Source organism: Dendrobates tinctorius, unplaced genomic scaffold, assembly GCF_039654945.1.
Source record: "Dendrobates tinctorius isolate UK_male_01 unplaced genomic scaffold, ASM3965494v1 ptg000152l, whole genome shotgun sequence".
NCBI classification, from domain to species: domain Eukaryota; kingdom Metazoa; phylum Chordata; class Amphibia; order Anura; family Dendrobatidae; genus Dendrobates; species Dendrobates tinctorius.
The window spans coordinates 1768466-1788751 of NW_027361819.1; the positions used below are offsets into that span (position 1 = coordinate 1768466).

Here is a 20286-nt window from a genome sequence, read left to right on the forward strand (position 1 = left end):
GGGGGTGCTCAGGAGAAGTCTTGGAGGCGATAGGGTGAGGAACAAAAAGTGTGGAGGGGAGAAGGTCTTGAGTGGACCTTAGGTTATATGTTGGAAGGTAAGTAGAGATGCGTTCAGAAATGTATGGAGGAGACAGATTATGGACGGCTAATGAAGGGATTTGTATCGGGGATAAGCGGAGGAGTAGCGAGGTGAGAGGTGAATTAGTCAGGCAGCAGAGTTAAGGATGGACTGGAGAGGTGTGAGAGTGTTAGCAGGGAGGCCACAGAGGAGGATATTGCAGTAGCTGAAGTGGGAGATGATGAGGGCATGCACTAACATTTTAGTAGACTAAGGGTTGAAGAAAGGAAGGATTCTGGAAATATTTTTGAGTTGGAGGTGGAAAGAGCTTGAATGTGTGGTTTGAAGGACAGGGCAGAGTCAAGGGTTACTCTAAGGCAGCAGACTTGCTGTACAGGGGAGAGTGTGATATCATTTATTATGATAGATCAGGTGAGATGGAGGAAAGATGATGAGTTCAGTTTTGTCTACATTGAGCTTTAGGAAGCGTGATGAGAAGAAGGAGGATGTGGCTGGTAGACACTCATGTATAGATTGAGAAGGGTAAGGGTTCCAGAAAAGGGTCTTAAGGGACACCAACAAAAGGAGGGTGGGATGAGGAGGTAGTGTGGGATTGGGAGACGCTAAATGCACAGTTGGAGAGGTATGAGGAGATCCAGGAGAGAGCGAAGTGTTTGACGCCAAGGGAAGCGAGGATTTGTAATAGGAGGAAATGGTTGTCTGTGTCAAAGGCAGAGGACAGGTCTAGAAGGAGGAGTATAGAGATTTGTCTGTTAGCTTTGACAGTCAAGCCCCCGTTACACACTGCGATATCGCTAGCAATATCGCTGCAAAGTCACCGATTTTGTGACGTTGCAGCGATATTACTAGCGATATCGCTGCATGTGATACTTACCTCCGACCGGCTCCCCCGCTGGTTATCGCTGATCGCGCGAGAAGCTGCTGGATCATTTCTCGTCGGTCACTTCCTGCGGCGCTTCCTGCTGTGACGACGAGCGACGCGTGGAGCCGGGCGGGAGGACGCAGGATCGCCTCGTCTGACATGTAAGTAGCGATCCCCGTCCCCAGCGATGTCGCTAGTGAGATCTGCCTGAGTGGCAGCTCACTAACGACCACCTAGCGATGTACCAGCGATCCTGACCGCGTCATATCGCTAGTCGGGATCGCTGGTGCATCGCTAGGTGTAACGGTACCCTAAGTCATTGGTCATTTTGGTAAGGGCAGTTTCGGTGGAGTGGTGGGGACGGAAGCTGGATTCGTAGGTTGTCAAAGAATGATTGAGATGAGAGGTGGGAGGAAAGTTCAGCATGGAATAGATTGTCATTCTTGCAGAGCCTGTGTGGTTAAAGAGCAACATAATTCCCCCATAAATGTATTTTTTTTGTAAATTATATACTGTAATGTATTTATGTACAGGGGTAGTGAGTAGTTTGATACCACCATTTTTTATGCAGTTGATGCAACACAAGTTTGAAAATTTACAATTTGCATTTTTTCAGTCTCTTTTATCATTTTTTCTGTATGTTCTGAGGAACACAACTCAAGTTTGATTGCACTAGTTTTTCAGTGTTCAAAGTACATCCAATATGGCACCAATGTGGGTACTGGACATATGGCTCTGCCTATAATAATGGATGGCACACCATTTGGTCTTTAGGGTAAAATTGATGGAATTCCCGGACTCATTCAGAGCTAAGAGAGACATTGAGCTATGAAACGAGAAAATCCTTCCAGGAATTATAACTCACAGAGGGAGGCATGCCCCTAAAAACACATTCGCTGATTATAAGATTTGATCTTGCTTACAAAACAGTTGTGCTGCAATTGCGTATATTGTAGTAGGAAGAATAAACTGGACTGGACTGGGGAGGCTATGGGGGTCTTACTGTGGGGAGGCTATGGGGGTCTTACTGTGGATATGGGGAGGTTATCGGGTTTTCATGCTTGCTATGGGGAGGCGGCTGTGTGGGCCTCGTATGCAGGATATGGGGAGGCTATGGGGGTCTTGCTGTGGACATGGGGAGGCTATCAGGTTTTCATGCTTGCTATGTGGAGGCGGCTGTGTGGGCCTCGTATGCAGGGTATGGGGAGGCTGTGTGAGCCTCCTATGCAGGATATGGGGAGGCTGTGTGGGCCTCATATGCAGGATATGGGGAGGCTGTGTGGGCCTCATATGCAGGATATGGGGAGGCTGTGTGGGCCTCATATGCAGGACATGGGGAGGCTGTGTGGGCCTCATGAGCAGGATATGGGGAGGCTGTGTGGGCCTCATATGCAGGACATGGGGAGGCTGTGTGGGCCTCGTATGCAGGATATGGGGTGGCTGTGTGGGCCTCGTATGCAGGATATGGGGAGGCTGTGTGGGCCTCGTATGCAGGATATGGGGAGGTTGTGTGGGCCTCGTATGCAGGATATGGGGAGGTTGTGTGGGCCTCGTATGCAGGGTATGGGGAGGCTGTGTGAGCCTCCTATGCAGGATAAGGGGAGGCTGTGTGGGCCTCATATGCAGGATATGGGGAGGCTGTGTGGGCCTCATATGCAGGATATGGGGAGGCTGTGTGGGCCTCATATGCAGGACATGGGGAGGCTGTGTGGGCCTCATGAGCAGGATATGGGGAGGCTGTGTGGGCCTCATATGCAGGACATGGGGAGGCTGTGTGGGCCTCGTATGCAGGATATGGGGTGGCTGTGTGGGCCTCGTATGCAGGATATGGGGAGGCTGTGTGGGCCTCGTATGCAGGATATGGGGAGGTTGTGTGGGCCTCGTATGCAGGATATGGGGAGGTTGTGTGGGCCTCGTATGCAGGATATGGGGAGGCTGTGTGGGCCTCATATGCAGGATATGGGGAGGCTGTGTGGGCCTCATATGCAGGACATGGGGAGGCTGTGTGGGCCTTGTATGCAGGATATGGGGTGGCTGTGTGGGCCTCGTATGCAGGATATGGGGAGGCTGTGTGGGCCTCGTATGCAGGATATGGGGAGGTTGTGTGGGCCTCGTATGCAGGATATGGGGAGGTTGTGTGGGCCTCGTATGCAGGATATGGGGAGGTTGTGTGGGCCTCGTATGCAGGATATGGGGAGGCTGTGTGGGCCTCATATGCAGGACATGGGGAGGCTGTGTGGGCCTCGTATGCAGGATATGGGGAGGCTGTGGGGGCCTCATATGCAGGATATGGGGAGGTTGTGTGGGCCTCGTATGCAGGATATGGGGAGGCTGTGGGGGCCTCATATGCAGGACATGGGGAGGCTGTGTGGGCCTCGTATGCAGGATATGGGGAGGCTGTGTGGGCCTCGTATGCAGGATATGGGGAGGTTGTGTGGGCCTCGTATGCAGGATATGGGGAGGCTGTGGGGGCCTCATATGCAGGACATGGGGAGGCTGTGTGGGCCTCGTATGCAGGATATGGGGAGGTTGTGTGGGCCTCGTATGCAGGATATGGGGAGGCTGTGTGGGCTTCGTATGCAGGATATGGGGAGGTTGTGTGGGCCTCGTATGCAGGATATGGGGAGGCTGTGTGGGCCTCGTATGCAGGATATGGGGAGGTTGTGTGGGCCTCGTATGCAGGATATGGGGAGGTTGTGTGGGCCTCGTATGCAGGATATGGGGAGGCTGTGTGGGCCTCGTATGCAGGATATGGGGAGGTTGTGTGGGCCTCGTATGCAGGATATGGGGAGGCTGTGTGGGCCTCATACAATATATAGGAGAGTCTGTATTCGGGTTCAAATGGTATATAAGGGAATGTCGGCATACTTAATTCTGCTCAATATTGAGTGATGTAATTTATATTATAATTATTATATTAATAATTATTTTTTATATTAATATTGATGTTAATTGATTTCAGTCTATTGGTTCGGCTTCCACAACAGTCATGGTCTCTCATGTGGCCCCTCGGGAAAATGAATTGCCCACCCTTGGTATAGGGGGATGCTCGTGTACTAGCTGTCAGTATACACGTGGTACCCTTACTGGAAAAAGTGTGTCATTAGCTCCCAGACAATGTTACTTAGGATGCCAATTGTCTGGGGACGGTTTGGGGGGCTGATTTGGCGCTCCTTACCTTCATATGTTAGGAAAGTGGATGTGTAGCCTGACATGCTCTCGCACATTTTGTATAGTTTAATGCTATATTTTGCTTTCTTGGAGGGGATGAATTGGGGGAATGACAGACGGCCCTTGAAACTCATCAAGGACTTGTCGACTGCCATATTTTGCTCTGGGGTGTAAGAATTTAAAAATGAAAGTTTTAGGAGGGAAACTATGGGTCTCAGTTTGTTTAGTCGATCATAGTTCGGATCAGTTCTTGTGGGTGCTTGGGAATTATCACTAAAGTGGAGGAATCTTATTAGGGCTTCATAGCAGGCTCGGGACAAGAACAGCTGGAAATACAGGGATACTGTGGATAGATTTTGTTGCCTACTAGGAGCAGAGTGAGGTTTTTTTTTTTACCAATCCCATGTTAAGGCCGGGATCACACACAGCAAGATACGGCCGAGTCTCGCAGGTTAAAACCAACCTCTGGTGCCGGCACTCCGGAGCGGAGCGTGCAGCCGCACAGCAATACATGGAGCTGCCGGTGCCAGAGCTTGGTTTTAACATGCGAGACTCGGCCGTATCTCGCTGTAGTGTGACTCCGGCCTAAAGGGTAAGGCCCAACTTTTTTATTTTCTATTTCGGGGGCATTTGTGGGGATTCGGGAACGGGAATGAAAGGCAGTGGGTTTTTGGGAGATAAATAAATTGGTTTCTTGGGCAATCAATTGTAGGACTTCTGGGGTAATGAAAATTTGGAAAAAATCAAAGGGGGTAAAATTGTTGACATCTAATTTTATTCCGGTGGCTGCTAAAAAACGGGGAATTGGAGGGTAAAATGATGTCATGATACAACAGCGATGGGGGGACTGAGGTACTTGGTCCTGCCTCTGAACCTTCAGCAATGACGACTGACACCGCTACCATCGGGCTGTGGGATCCCGCGGAGGAAGAGTCGTCGTCATTCTCTGAAAATTGCCCTCCTTCAGAGGCTCTGCACTGAATGCTCTGTGGGCTATTCCTTTATTCGCCGGGCTATTCCTTTATTCGCCAGACTAACAAGAAAAAACAAACCTAATCTAACACTAGCATTGTTTTTTAACTTTTTTAAAAAAATGCCTAACCCTAACCCTCACTATACTCCGCTCCATTGGCCTCAAGGACACCGTTCTCTCCTGGTTCTCCTCCTATCTCTCCGACCGCTCCTTTACTGTTTCTTTTGCCGGTTCCTCCTCCTCTCACCTTCCCCTTACTGTTGGGGTTCCTCAAGGATCGGTTCTAGGCCCCCTCCTCTTCTCCTTGTACACTGCCCCTATTGGTCAAATAATCAGTAGATTTGGTTTCCAGTACCATCTCTATGCTGATGACACCCAATTATACGCTTCTTCTCCTGACATCACGCCAGCCTTTCTAGAAAACACCGGCGATTGTCTAAACGCTGTGTCTAATATCATGTCCTCACTATATCTGAAACTGAACCTGTCAAAGACTGAACTCCTTGTGTTTCCTCCCGCTACTAATGCACCTATACCCGACACTGCCATTTCTGTGTGTGACTCCACTATTACTCCCCAGCAACATGCCCGCTGTCTTGGGGTCATATTTGATTCTGAGCTTTCATTCACCCCCCACATCCAATCACTGGCTTGCTCTTGTTATCTGCAGCTCAAAAACATTTCTAGAATTCGACCTTTTCTTACTTTCGACTCTGCAAAAACTCTACCCGTTTCTCTTATTCGTTCTCGTCTGGACTGTTGTAACTCTCTACTAATTGGTCTCCCTCTTACCAAACTCTCCCCCCTCCAATCTGTCTTGAATGCTGCAGCCAGGATCATATTCCTCACCCATCGTTATACCGATGCCTCTACCTTGTGCCAGTCATTACACTGGCTACCCATCCACTCCAGAATCGAATTCAAACTTATTACCCTCACCCACAAAGCCCTCCATGGCTCAACACCACGCTACATCTCCTCCCTTGTCTCAACCTACCACCCTACCCGTGCCCTCCATTCTGCTAATGACCTGAGGTTAACATCCTCATTAATCAGAACCTCCCACTCCCGTATCCAAGACTTCTCACGTGCTGCGTCAATTCTTTGGAATGCACTACCCAGGTTGATACGATTAATCCTCACAGTTTTAAGCGTGCCCTAAAAACGCATTTGTTCAGACTGGCCTATCGCCTCAGCAGCACATTAACCTAATTATCCCTGTGTGGCTCATTCAAAAATGTTTTTTTTTTTTACCATAACCAGGTTCCTTGCATCATGTTCTCACATGCTGTATGCATTTAATAGCCCTCTCTGTCTGTACTGTTATATACTTAGCTGTTAACTGATTCATGCAGCATTACAGGAACACCCGATTCGTACACTATGGCTGGTCCGAACAATGAAAGCAATTGTTATCACCCACCTTTCATGTCTGCCCTTTTTCCTCATAGATTGTAAGCTTGCGAGCAGGGCCCTCATTCCTCTTGGTATCTTATTTGATCTGTGTTTATTGTTATGCTGTAAAGTCTATTGTATGTCCAAGCCACCTCTATAATGTAAAGTGCTGCGGAATATGTTGGCGCTATAGAAATAAAATTATTATTATTATTCTGCTACGACACTCACAAATATGCGGTAGCAGCGTGTGAATGATGGATGCTAACACAATCAGTTTAGTGTGGAGCGGCCCACACACATACATGTGCAGGCAGCAGACTCGGATCTCTGAATATCAGCACCTCCTCTATCACTAATGTCTATTTTGAGACAGCTCAGCATGCTATTATGTCCATGAGAAGGGGTTACATACAAAATACAAATATAAATTACAGTGAAAAAACTAACTATGAGACAGGTACAGTACAAAGGAAGTAAAATTCGTGACTTGTAATTTTTTTCAGGAGCTGCTAAAAAGGGGGGAATTTGAGGGGAAAATGATCTGTCGCGACACCATAGCGATGAGGAGTCTGCATCTGAAGCCTCAGCAGTGACGGCTGACTCCGATACCATTGGGCTGTGAGATTCCCACGGATGAAGAGTTGTTGTCACTCTGAAAATTGCTCTACTTCAGAGGCAGATTCAGTTTCGCTGGTGGAGCAAAGCAGGCTGTACGCTTGCTCCACGCTGAATGCTCTGCATGTCATTGCTTTAGTCGCCTGTATACCAAAAAACAAACAAACCTAATCTAACACTAGTATTTTTTTGTACTTTTGAAAAAACTGCCTAACCTTAATAATCCTAAGCCTAGTAAACCTAACCCTATCTGCCAAAAATGATAAAGTGGATGACGCAGAAGGGAGGGTGATCAATTTGGTTTAGGGGATTATAGACACGGAGGTAGAAATGTGATTTTTTTTTTTTTTTCACTTTCTCTTCACTGACATTGCAGCACTCGGACGTACTGTATCTTTCTTCTCTCCTAGAATAACTACAAGGATAGAAGAGAGAGGAACAGCCCAAGTACTGTCATACTGTCATATTTGCTAATATTGGGAGCCTTTGATCTGTGTCCTCAAATCCCCCCTTGCTCCCCATACTGTGTCCTCAAATATTTCAACCCCTCACTCCTCATAGTGTCTGCACCCATCCTGCTCCCCATACTGTGTTCTCAAATTTCCCTTCTTCCAATATTGTATTCACACCCATCACTTCCCCATACTGTGTGTGTCCTTACATTTCTTCTCCCCCTCACCATACTGTTTCCGCACCCATCATGCCCCATCACTTGTCATCATACTCCCTCACTCCTCATACTGTCCTTAACTTTATTCACCCACTTGCTCCCCCATATGTCCGCACCCATCTCACCCCCATGCTCCCAATACTGTGTCCTCAAATTTCCCCCCTCGCTCCCCATACTGTGTTCTCAAATTTTACTCCGTGTCTGTATACCCATTCCTCATACTGTGTCCGCACCCATCAACCCCCTCGCTCATCATACGGTGTCATCAAATTTCTCCCCCACTAGTTTGCTCCTCCTACTGTGTCCTCACCAATTCCCACCTAACTTCCCTTACTGTGTCCTCAAATTTCTTCTACCACTCTACTAATTACAATACATTTTCAGTGTTTTTAGTTCCACTGGAGCGTTTATCACACCTTCTGCTTTTCTCTGCGGAGCCGAGTAGTGACATCAGCAATATAATCACAATATGTGATCACGAGCAATATGATCAAGACCTGATCATGCTGCTGACGTCTCCCTGACTGGAAGTGCTGGCAGGCAGGACTTCAATTGTACTCCCATCTGAATTACGGGCGTACAGTTGATCATTGGGAGCAGGCTCACTGCACCTTATGTCAGCCTGACAGCTCACAGAACGGCCAACTCCCATTATGGGAACAGCAAAATGAAGCCACTAGGGTCATACCTTGGATTGCTGCATGAGGCGGCCCAACGGTGCACCCTTGCTGACTACGCCCGGGGAAAATTCCGCACATGCCCTACCTAGATACGCCCCTGAATTAACAGACAGCATCATAATCTATAGGTCAAACTAAGTGATCCCACAGCCCAAGCCTCCCATAGTAGCTAGGATTACAGGTGTTTGCACTGTGAGCTCATCCTTGGTTCTGTGGCTACTTGGTACACTGACCCTCCTGCTGATGATCATTAACCCTTTAATAGCACAATTGTTGGGTTACACAGAACAGCTTGCAATGACAAATAAGGCAGACACAGGCGAGTGTACTCCACCATATTCTGCTGCCATCACAATCACCGAGTTTGTGACATCTGTCCCCGGCTCCTGATGAAATAGACATCCTAACAGGAACTTCCTGCTTATCTGGGTTTCATTTATTATTTGGACCCCAGTTTAGTGTCTCCTCTCCCTACACTACTAGTAGGCAGGTTCTTTATACAGTTTTGTTGTGGTAGCTATTGAGGGAGGGCTAAATTAACCCTTCACGGTTGATCCAGTGATTTCCAAATTAATCCACAGAGTGTTGCTAGCAACTCAAATGACCACACGGAGATGGTGGTCTCTGTACGGGAGGATCGAGACAGATCACCAAGCCCCTTTATTTTAGTCACTTCTTTTATAACATTTTGCTTAATTATGCAAAGTTCTCAACTACCAATAACATCACTTCACTTTATAAGCCAATAATATTGCAAGAAAACCGGAAACTGCATATATGTCCGTATCCAAATGGCATATTCTTCAGAGTTCTACACCCCGCCTCCCTTATTTTGCACCTGATGGGAACAGTCTGGTTTCATGACAGCCCATCCCAATTACAAAAATTTCTCTTACAGCAGCAAAAACGGAGAAACGAAACCTTCAGGAACAAAGGAGAAGTGAAACTTCAGCTCTGATATTAGTATTAACCCTTCACAGTTTCAGCAGATGCACAATATTAATATCGTAAAATTATATATTAATCATTCTCGCACATTCACATCCTTCCATCTTATCTACAAATTAGAAGACATTTCTGTCACCTACAGACAGGGCCGGTTTTAGGCAAAGTGGGGCCCTAGGCAAAGTTTAAAATGGGGCCCCAAATGCTAACATATTGCACATCACACAGAAGCGTTTCGATTGTATTTACATGCGCTGAGTTCAGGCCGCCAAATGATAGACAAAATTGAAGAAGTCAATCAATACTTGTTTCCCGGCCTCTTTCCACCATCTGAGAAAGAATGATGGGGAAAGAATGATCACTAATGGATAACTAAGGGTGTGTGCACACGTTGCTGTTTTTGCTGCGGATCCGCTGCGGATTTGGTCCTGCGGATCCGCAGCAGTTTCCATACGGTTTACAGTACCATGTAAATCTATGTAAAACCGAAACCGCCGTGCACATGCTGCGGAAAATTCTGCGCAGATTTGCTGCGGTTTATTTTCTGCAGCATGTTACTTATTTTTTTGCGGAACCGCAGCTGCAGTGTACGTTCCAGGACATACAAATCAATCAATCTCTCTCTCATCCGCACTGACAAACCGCACTAGAACCTGCATCAAATCCGCTGTACACATGCTAGGAATCCGCAGGAAAAATGCATGTGTTTTACCCTGCGGTTTCTGCCAAGAGATATGGATTCTCTGCAGAAAAAGCCGCAGACTAATCCGCAACGTGTGCACACACCCTAACAGATCACCATACAGTATCATGTTATCAGCAGCACATCTACAGTTTACCCCCCATAGTCCTTCATATAATATAATCTGCCCCATAGTCCTTCATATAATATAATCTGCCCCATAGTCCTCCATATAGTATAATACACTCCTCAGTCCTCCATATAGTATAATACACTCCTCAGTCCTCCATATAGTATAATACACTCCTCATAGCTCTCCATATATTCAAATACACTGCTCAGTCCTCCATATAGTATAATACACTCCATATAGTATAATGCACCGCCATAGTCACCCATGTAGTACAATTTACTTCCCGTAGCATAATGCACCCCATAGTTCTTCATATAATGTATTCCCTATAGTCCTCGATACAGTATAATGCAGCCCACATATAGTATAATGCAGCCACCCAATAGAGCATAATGCAGCCACCCCACAGAGTATAATGTCGCCCCGCCATACAATATAATGTAACCCCCATAGAATATGCAGCCCCCTCTTATAGTATAATGCAGCCACCCCAGAGTATGATGCAGCCACTCCACAGAATATAATGTAACCCCCATAGAATATAATGCAGCCCAACCCCCCATATAGTATAATGCAGCCCCTCCATAGAATATATGGCAACCGCCTCATGGGATATAATGCAGCCCCTTATATAGTATAATGTAGCCCCTCCATAGAATACAATGTAGCCCTCCTCATATAGTATAATGCATAATGCCCCCATAGAATATTACAAATATAATACAGCTCCCCCACAGAATATAATGTAGCCCCAAATAGAATATAATACAGCCCACCTCCCCATAGAATATAATGTAGCCACCCATATTATATAACACAGCCTCCCCCTATAGAATATAATGTAAAATGTACCCCCCATGGTATATAACACAGCCGCATAGTATATAGCCCAGCACCAGTTGGTATATAGCCAAGCACCACATGGTATACAGCCCAGCCCACCATGGTATACAGCACAGCATGGTATAATACAGACCACCATGGTATACAGGCTGTATACCATGCTGGGCTGTATAATACAGCCCACCATGGTATAATACAGCCCAGCATGGTATAATACAGCCCAGCATGGTATATAGCCCCCCAAAATGGTATAATACAGCCCAGCATGGTATATAGCCCCCCCAGAATGGTATAATACAGCCCAGCATGGTATATAGCCCCTCCAGAATGGTATAATACAGCCCAGCATGGTATATAGCACCCCAGAATGAAATAATACAGCCCAGTATGGTATAATACAACCCAGCATGGTATATAGCACCCCCCCAGAATGGTGTAATACAGGTCAGCATGGTATAATACAGCCCAGCATGGTATATAGCCCCCCCAGAATGGTATAATACAGCCCAGCATGGTATAATACAGCCCAGCATGGTATATAGCCCCCCAAAATGGTATAATACAGCCCAGCATGGTATATAGCCCCCCCAGAATGGTATAATACAGCCCAGCATGGTATATAGCCCCTCCAGAATGGTATAATACAGCCCAGCATGGTATATAGCACCCCAGAATGAAATAATACAGCCCAGTATGGTATAATACAACCCAGCATGGTATATAGCACCCCCCCAGAATGGTGTAATACAGGTCAGCATGGTATAATACAGCCCAGCATGGTATATAGCCCCCCCAGAATGGTATAATACAGCCCAGCATGGTATATAGCCCCCCCAGCATGGTATAATACAGCCCAGCATGGTATATAGCCCCCCCAGAATGGTGTAATACAGCCCAGCATGGTATATAGCCCCCCCAGAATGGTGTAATACAGCCCAGCATGGTATATAGCCCCCCCAGCATGGTATGATACAGCCGAGCATGGTATATAGTCCCCCCAGAGTGGCCCCACAGTCCAGTACTCACACTGATTTTAAAGAAAAAAAAACACTCCTCACCTCCTCGTGCCTGCGCTGCTGGCTGCTCCTGTCTCCTCCTGCTCTGTCTGGCACACAGTGAGAGCGCGATGACGTCATCGCCCCCCCGTGTCAGAGGCAGAGCGGGGAATGATGGGAGAGAGAGCGTCATAGAATCATAGAATCATAGAATCGTAGAGTTGGAAGGGACCTCCTGGGCCATCTGGTCCAACCCCCTGCTCAAAGCAGGATTCGCTAAATCATCCCAGTCAGATGTCTGTCCAGCCTCTGTTTGAAGAGCCTCCTTCAGTGCGGCGGCGGCGGGAGTCAGCGCTGGGGCAGGAGGGCCCCCCTGCCTCACAGGGGCTCCACAGCGGCTGTGTGATGGGCCGCTGGCTGGGGGCCCCTGGAGGAGCGGGGCCCTAGGCAGCTGCCTGGTCTGCCTGCCCATAACGCCGGCCCTGACTACAGAGAGGGAACCGGCTGCTACTTTGTAGCTCAGAACCATTATTTGGTCATGTAGGCATTAAACAGGTGAACTACCTATCTATCTATATATATATCTCTGTTCTCCCTATATATTTTCTATATAGCTATATGTATTTTCTCTATATATATATATATATATTCAGTTGTACTCAAAAGTTTACAAACCCCAGCAGAATTTTTGCTTTCTTAGCCTTTTTTTCAGAGAATATGAATGATAACACGAAAACTTTTTTCTCCACTCATAGTTAGTGGTTGGGTGAAGCCATTTATTGTCAAACTACTGTGTTTTCTCTTTTTAAATCATGGCAACCCAAAACATGTAAATGATTCTGTTCAAAAGTTCACATACCCCATTTCTTAATACCGTGTATTGCCCCCTCTAACATCAATGACAGCTTGAAGACTTTTGTGGTAGTTGTGGATGAGGTTCTTTATTTTCTCAGATGGTAAAGCTGCGCACTCTTCTTGGTGAAAAGCCTCCAGTCCCTGTAAATTCCTGGGCTGTCTAGCATGAACTGCGCGCTTCAGATCTCCCCAGAGTGGCTCAATGATACTGAGGTCAGGAGACTGAGATGGCCACTCCAGAACCTTCACTTTGTTCTGCTGAAGCCAATGACAGGTAGACGTGGCCTTGTGTTTTGGATCATTGTCATGTTGGAACATCCAAACATGTCCCATGTGCAGGTTCTGGGTTGATGATTGCAAATTTGCCTCCAGTATTTGCTGATAACGTGCTGCATTTATCTTTCCTTCAACTCTGACCAATTTTATTGTGCCTTTGTAGCTCACACATCCCCAAAAAACATCAACGATCCACCTCCGTGCTTTACAGTAGGAATGGTGTTCCTTTCATCATAGGCCTTGTTGACCTCTCTCCAAATGTAACATTTTGGGTGTGTGCACATGTTGCGGATTCTGCTGCGGAATTTTCCGCGTGGATTTCGCAAAATCCGCAGGTCAAAAGACCTGCGATTTATCTGCGGACGGATTAGCCTGCGGTTTCCCCCTGCGGTTTGACACCTGTACAATGGAGCAGGTGTCAAACCGCTGCGGATTCCGCACAAAGAAGTGACATGCTGCGGATTTTCCATTGAAAATATAGGTACTGTACAACGCAGCAGAAACTGCAGCGGATCCGCAGCAGAATCCGCAACGTGTGCACACACCCTTATTGTTGTGGTCAAAAAGTTCAATTTTGGTCTCATCTCTCCAAATTACCTTGTTGCAGATGTTTTGAGGCTTGTCTCTGTGCTGTTTTGCGTATTGTAGGCTATCAAAGCAACCTGGGCTTCCATAACCCCTCAGCAGTGCCACAGGCTGATCGCCTCCATGCCACGCCGCATTAATGCAGTAATTGATGCAAAAGGAGCCCGACCAAGTATTGAATGCATTTACTGATCATACATTTCAGGAGGACAACATTTCAGATTTTACAATTATTTTTTCAAGCCGGTGTTATAAAGTATTCTAATTTACTGAGATAATGACTTTTGGGTTCTCATTGGCTGTAAGCCATAATCATCAACATTAACAGAAATAAACCCGTGACATAGATCACTCTCTGTGTAATGACTCTATAGAATAGAGGAGAGTCACTTCTTGTATTGAAGAAATGAAATAAATTAATTTTTGGATGATATTCTAATTTTGTGAGAAGCTCCTGTATATATTCTATTTATTCTATTGTGACATTTCGGGCTGTAAATTTATTGCACTCGGTTGATGAAATGTCAGGTTTCCTATGTGATGTGTGCATAAAAATCAGGTGCCATACGCATGATTTTTTTTCTCCCACTCATTGACTTGTATTGGCGAGTGCGCTCTGATTCTCGCATCCACTCGTAGAATGCTGTGATTTTTTCTTTAGTCTGATTAGAGCTGAGGAAAAACTCCCAGATCAGCACTGACCATAGCTCCCAACTGTCCCGATTCTCGCGGGACAGTCCCATTTTTGACCCTTCCACCCGAGTCCCGCCCGAGACTCTATTTTTCCCACACTGCACTGAGCCGCCATGCCCCCCCATGCACCGACCCCATCCTCGCCCTCCCAGAGAGACCCACCGCAGCCTGCAATGATGTCCTAGGCTGTTCTATTCTGTGCGCACAGGACCTGTGATGAGGTCACAGGAGGGGAGGAGTCAGGGGTCTCATGATCAAGGGCCTCCGTGTCTGCAGGACTCTGCTGTGCTGGTTGTCATGGTGCTGGATGAGGTGAAGTTTCTGTGTGGGGTCAGGAGGGGTTTACAGTGTGGATGTGTGTACGAGGTGTACGGAGCGGAGCCACGCGTGTGTACGAGGTGTACGGAGCGAAGCCACGTGTGTGTACGGAGCGGAGCCGCGCGCGTGTGTACGAGGTGTACGGAGCGGAGCCGCACGCGTGTGTACGAGGTGTACGGAGCGGAGCCGCACGCGTGTGTACGATGTGTACGGAGCGGAGCCGCGCGTGTGTACGAGGTGTACGGAGCAGAGCCGCGCGTGTGTACGGAGCGGAGCCGCGTATGTATGGGGTATGCGGAGCGGAGCCATATGTACGGAGCAGAGCCAAGTGTGTACAAGGCATACAAAGCGGGCTTTTCCCGGAGTACACGGTGGAGCCCTGAGGTGCAGTTTAAAACTCGCACATGACGTTCCACTGAAAGTGACGTGCTGGAAGCTGACTGGAAATTAGGTAATTTCATGAGGAGATAGTGACGGAACCATGGAGGCACTTCAGGGAATGCTTCAGATCCATCACCATGTCCTCCTCCGACAGCGCGGACAGCGGGATCACCTTGGAATCGGGGATGCCAGCCATGTGAGCGGATCATGATATGTCCTGCAACAGGAGGCTCAGGTGGGTATTATAATGGGAGCTAGGCTTCTATAGTATCTTTATAGAATCGTTCTTTATTTCTTTCTCTCTCTGTTTCTTTCTCTGATCTTTTCGTCTCTCTCTCTATTTCTTTCTTTCTCTGTTCTTTCTCTGTTTCTTTATCTCTGTTCTTTCTTTCCCTCTCTTTTCCTTTCTCTTTATCTGTTCTTTCCTTCTCTCTCTAATCCTTCTTTTTTCTTTCTCTCTCTCTGTTCTTTCTTTCCCCTTTCTTTCTTTCTTTCTTTCTTTCTCTCTGTTCTTTCTCTTTCTTTACTTCTTTATTTCTCTCTCTGTTCTTTCTCTCTATCTCTCTGTTCTTTCGTTCTTTCCCCTCTTTCTTTCTCTCTCTGTTCTATTTTTCTCTTTCTTTCTCTCTGTTCTTTCTTTCCCCTCTTTCTTTTTCTCTCGCTCTGTTCATTCTTTTTCCCCTCTTTCTCTTTTCTTTCTTTCCCCTTTCTTTCTCCCTCTCCCTGTTCTTTCTTTACCCTTTTTCTTTCTCTCTCTCTGTTCTTCCTTTCTCTTTCTCTCTGTTCTTTCTTTTTATCTGTTCTCTCTCTGTTCTTTCTTTCCCCTCTTTCTTTCTTTCCCCACTTTCTTTCTCTCTCTCTCTGTTCTTTCTCTCTCTGTTCTTTTTTCTGTCCCCTCTTTCTTTATCTCTGTGTTCTTTCTTTCTCTTTCTTTTTCTCTGTTCTTTCTTTCCCCTTTCTTTCTCTCACTGTTCTTTCTTTCTTGCCCCTCTTTCTCTCTCTCTCTGTTCTTTCTTTCCCCTCTTTCTTTCTCTCTCTGTTCTTTCTTCTTTCTCTCTCTGTTCTTTCTTCTTTCTCTCTCTGTCCTTTCTTCTCTCTCTCTGTCCTTTCTGCTCTCTCTGTTTTCTTTTTTTCTCAGTATCTGTCAATGTGCCTACAGTACCAGCCACTGTGCCCATAATGCCAGCCACTGTGCCCTCAGTACCAATCAGTGTGATCAGCAGTGCTAAATGTGTGCGGCTGGGCGTGGACATAGGTGTGACTAGTTTTGAAATGGGTGTTGTCAGGGACATGGACTAAAATTTGTCGCGGTGCGCCGCAGCACTTATCGCTCTTCCCCTTCTTTAAAAGTTGGGAGGTATGGCACAGCGGACATCCCACTGGAAGATCCATTCTGTAGCAGGGATACAAGTTTCCCTCCTGCTGATCGGTGCAGGTCTTCATGCTTGGACATTACCTTCAGATAGCTGATAATGTGTTTTATTGGACATTCCCTCTAATGATCATTAGGGAGCAATCAGGAGGGTCCGACACTGCCAGGCTCCCCTGACTGTGGACTACAAGAAGCAGGGACTTTTTAGCAAGAATTTGTCTTGTTAAAAAAGTGTATCATCCTGAAGCCTCATGCACATTGCCTTGTTTTCCATCAGTGTGCTGTCTGCGTGCCCAACACACCACAACTGCGCAGCATACCGACCATTGCTATGTAATGGACAAGTGAGTGAATTTCCACACTGAACAATTGTACGTATGGAAAATAAATCTCATCATTCTTTGTACAGCCCAGAATCGTGCATATAATAATAGCAGGAGGCTCCTGTCCAAAGTACGGACGGGCTCACTGAGTGACACATTTGATCCACAGGTGAATAAGGCTGCCGTGATCTTTCTAATGGTCTCCTGGCTCCTGTCTGATCGGATAAGTGGAATTATGCTTCTATTTATCTCACATCTGGGAGAGGCTCTTTAGAGCTCAGTTGACTTCTTCCCTGAACTGGTGGATTCTCTACAACTACTACAACTCTCATCCCTACACACGATTATGTCAATCATTTTCTGCTTCAGCAGCAAACAGTCACTGAGCAGCAGGATTAATAACTTATTCTCAGAAACCTCCACCTTTTTATGTTTTTTAACGTTTTAGCTTTCGGTTCCTGCTCTTTCAGTCTGCTGAGCTGAGGGAGGAGCTGAACTGCGCCATCAGCCTGAGCCTCTATATAGATCCCGAATCCTTGAGATGTGGACACAACTTCTGCCGCTCGTGTATTGTGAGTGTGCTGGATGCCCAGGAGGCGGCTGGAGGGTATTCCTGTCCTGACTGCAGAGCAGAATATCCGGAGTGTCCGGCCCTGGAGAAGAAACGGAAGCTGGAGAATATAGTGGAGCGTTTCTCATCTACTCAGCCTGATATGGAGGAGACCAGAATCTTCTGTACTTACTGTACAAAGTCTCCTGTACCGGCTGTGAAATCCTGTCTGCAGTGTGAGAACTCTCTATGTGATGACCACCTGACAGCCCACAAGACGGTTGATCATATATTAATACATCCCACCAGCTCCTTTGGTAACAATAAATGTTCCCTCCACAAGAAGCTTCTGGAGTATTACTGCCCACAGTACGAGGCTTGTCTGTGTGCATTTTGCTGTCTGTTTGGCGAACACCGAGGACACCATGTGGAACTTCTAGATGAGGATTCTGAGAAGGAGAAGAAGAAACTGAGGGAATATCTGGATGAACTGAACCCACAAAAAGTAGATATTCAGACAAGAGTCCAGAATCTGCAGGATCGTAAGAGGAAGTTCCAAGAGAAAGCCTCCGAAAAGAGGAAGAACATCAGTAAGATATTTGTGGACATTAAGAAGCAACTGGAAATGGCAGAAAAGAAAGCGCTGAGCGAGGTCTCCAGGCAGGAGGAGAAGATTGTGTCCCAGATATCTCATCTCATCAAGAAGCTGGAAATACAGGAGGAAGAGCTGTCCAGGAAGATGCGTCATGTGGAGGAGATGTGTCGTGACAAAGACCCAATAAAACTCTTACAAGAAAGTGACATTACAGTAAGTAGACATGGAGGTGATAAGGACACAGGGAGAGATGGTTGAGAGGTCAGTACTGAGGAGGATCTGGATGAGGTTCTGATCTCACTGACCTTACATCAACCTTTGAGAGATATTATCACAAATATGACATCACAGCTCGGGGTTCATGTCCCAGGCATATTGTTGGATGTAGACACTGCTCATAGAAGGGTGAAGATGTCAGAAGATCTGAAAACATCAACAGATTCAAAAGAACAGGAGAACTCAGAATCATCAGGAAGATTTGTAACTTACTCCCAGGGGTTAAGCAAATGTGGCCTCTCATCAGGACGACATTACTGGGAGGTAGAGTGGAACCAGATGGGAACATATGGCATCGGATTGTCCTATCCCAGTATAGAAAGCGAAGGACTACAGTCTGGTATTATATATAATAATGAATCTTGGAGTTTGGATATGTATAATGGAGGATATAAAGTATGGCACAACTCAGATGAATTAGCCCTCAGTATAAAGCCAACATGTCCAAAACTTAGAGTCTTCTTAGACTATGAGGCCGGCCGTCTGTCCTTCTATGAGCTGTGTGACCCCATCAGACACTTACACACCTTCACCGCCTCCTTCTCTGAACCCCTACATGTCGTCTTCTGGGTATATGATGGGGCCTCTGTTACAATAAGAAGCTGAGACCGATGTCGTCCTCGTCACATTATAATTACATTATTCCTTGTCACATGGACACATCTGTATATAGTGAGTTATCAGCAGGACCCTCTAATAATACAATGTATATGGCGGAGTCATGGGGGGATTGTTCCTATTGTTTTTTCCTCTTCCCTGTAGATCAGATGCAGAATCAATGATTGAGCAGAATGTAAATACTAATGGGTGAATTGTCCTGAGACTGATAATTGTTATTCAGTAAAGGGTTAATCCTATCTGATACAGTGCTGTTATATAGCTGGGATATGTCAGCACTCTCTGACTCTAGGGACCCCCACCGATCCTGAGAATAAAGGGGCTGCAGCATTAGTTCAGCCTCCTGCACATCGGAGCTTTGGACTCCCCCGGTGCAGGAGCTGCAGTGGATGGGGGGCACATCAGTGATGACATATTCCAGCTTTACACAAGCAGATTCAGCAGTGCAACCTCACAGCCGATTACAGGTAACATGGCGGCCGGAGCCCAAAGTCCCCGACCCACTGGACTTACAGAAGAGAGACGACCACAGCCCCCCATAATGAAGACCCCACATCTGCTTATTAACGCCACAGCAGCACAACCCGAATCGATGCCGCTGGGCTCCGTGTCCTCGCCCTCCTTGGAGCGGTTTTACGTCATTTTTGTATGTTATTTGCACATGTGAGGTTCATTCTCTAATAAAGCCCATAAATTTAATGGTTGTGGAGTAATGATCAGGACAATGTGGAGGCGCTCCCAGCTCTCATAACCGGCTGCTCTTCTGGTGTTGGGAGATGAATGTGTGGAGACTTGATGTAGACTTTATGCCACAGAGCAAACAGGTCTCATATGTGTGGATTTAGTGGCCAATAAGGCTCCTGTAGCCATTTCCCAGCTTAATACTGTCAGTGCATCCTCTAGTGGGTCCTGATGTCAGCAGTGATTTTTCCTTTTTCCCTCTACACACAGAGTGCTATTGATCTCTGATGCTGCTATCATGTACACTGTGCGCCCTCTAGTGGTTCTCCATATTACAGGTAGTACGGCCCTGGTATCATGTACAATGTGCGCCCTCTAGTGGTTCTCCATATTACAGGTAGAACGTCCCTGGTATCATGTACAATGTGCGCCCTCTAGTGGTTCTCCATATGACAGGTAGTACGTCCCTCGTATCATGTACAATGTGCGCCCTCTAGAGGTTCTCCATATTACAGGTAGGATGTCCCTGGTATCATGTACAATGTGCGCCCTCTAGTGGTTCTCCATATGACAGGTAGAACGTCCCTGGTATCATATATAAAAAGAATACTCCAAAGAAACATCCATATTCCATTATTGTAAAATACAAAGGTAATGCCTCATAAAGTCTCATTATGTGGAGGCGACTCTCATGTAGACATGAGAAAAAATTGGA

The 20286-nt window shown here is 46.6% G+C and overlaps 1 pseudogene; it reads left to right on the plus strand.

Annotated features, from left to right (window-relative positions):
- The first annotated feature begins 107 nt into the window (after positions 1-107).
- Positions 108-19572, plus strand: LOC141050637 (E3 ubiquitin-protein ligase TRIM39-like; annotated as a pseudogene).
- The last annotated feature ends 714 nt before the right edge of the window (positions 19573-20286 follow it).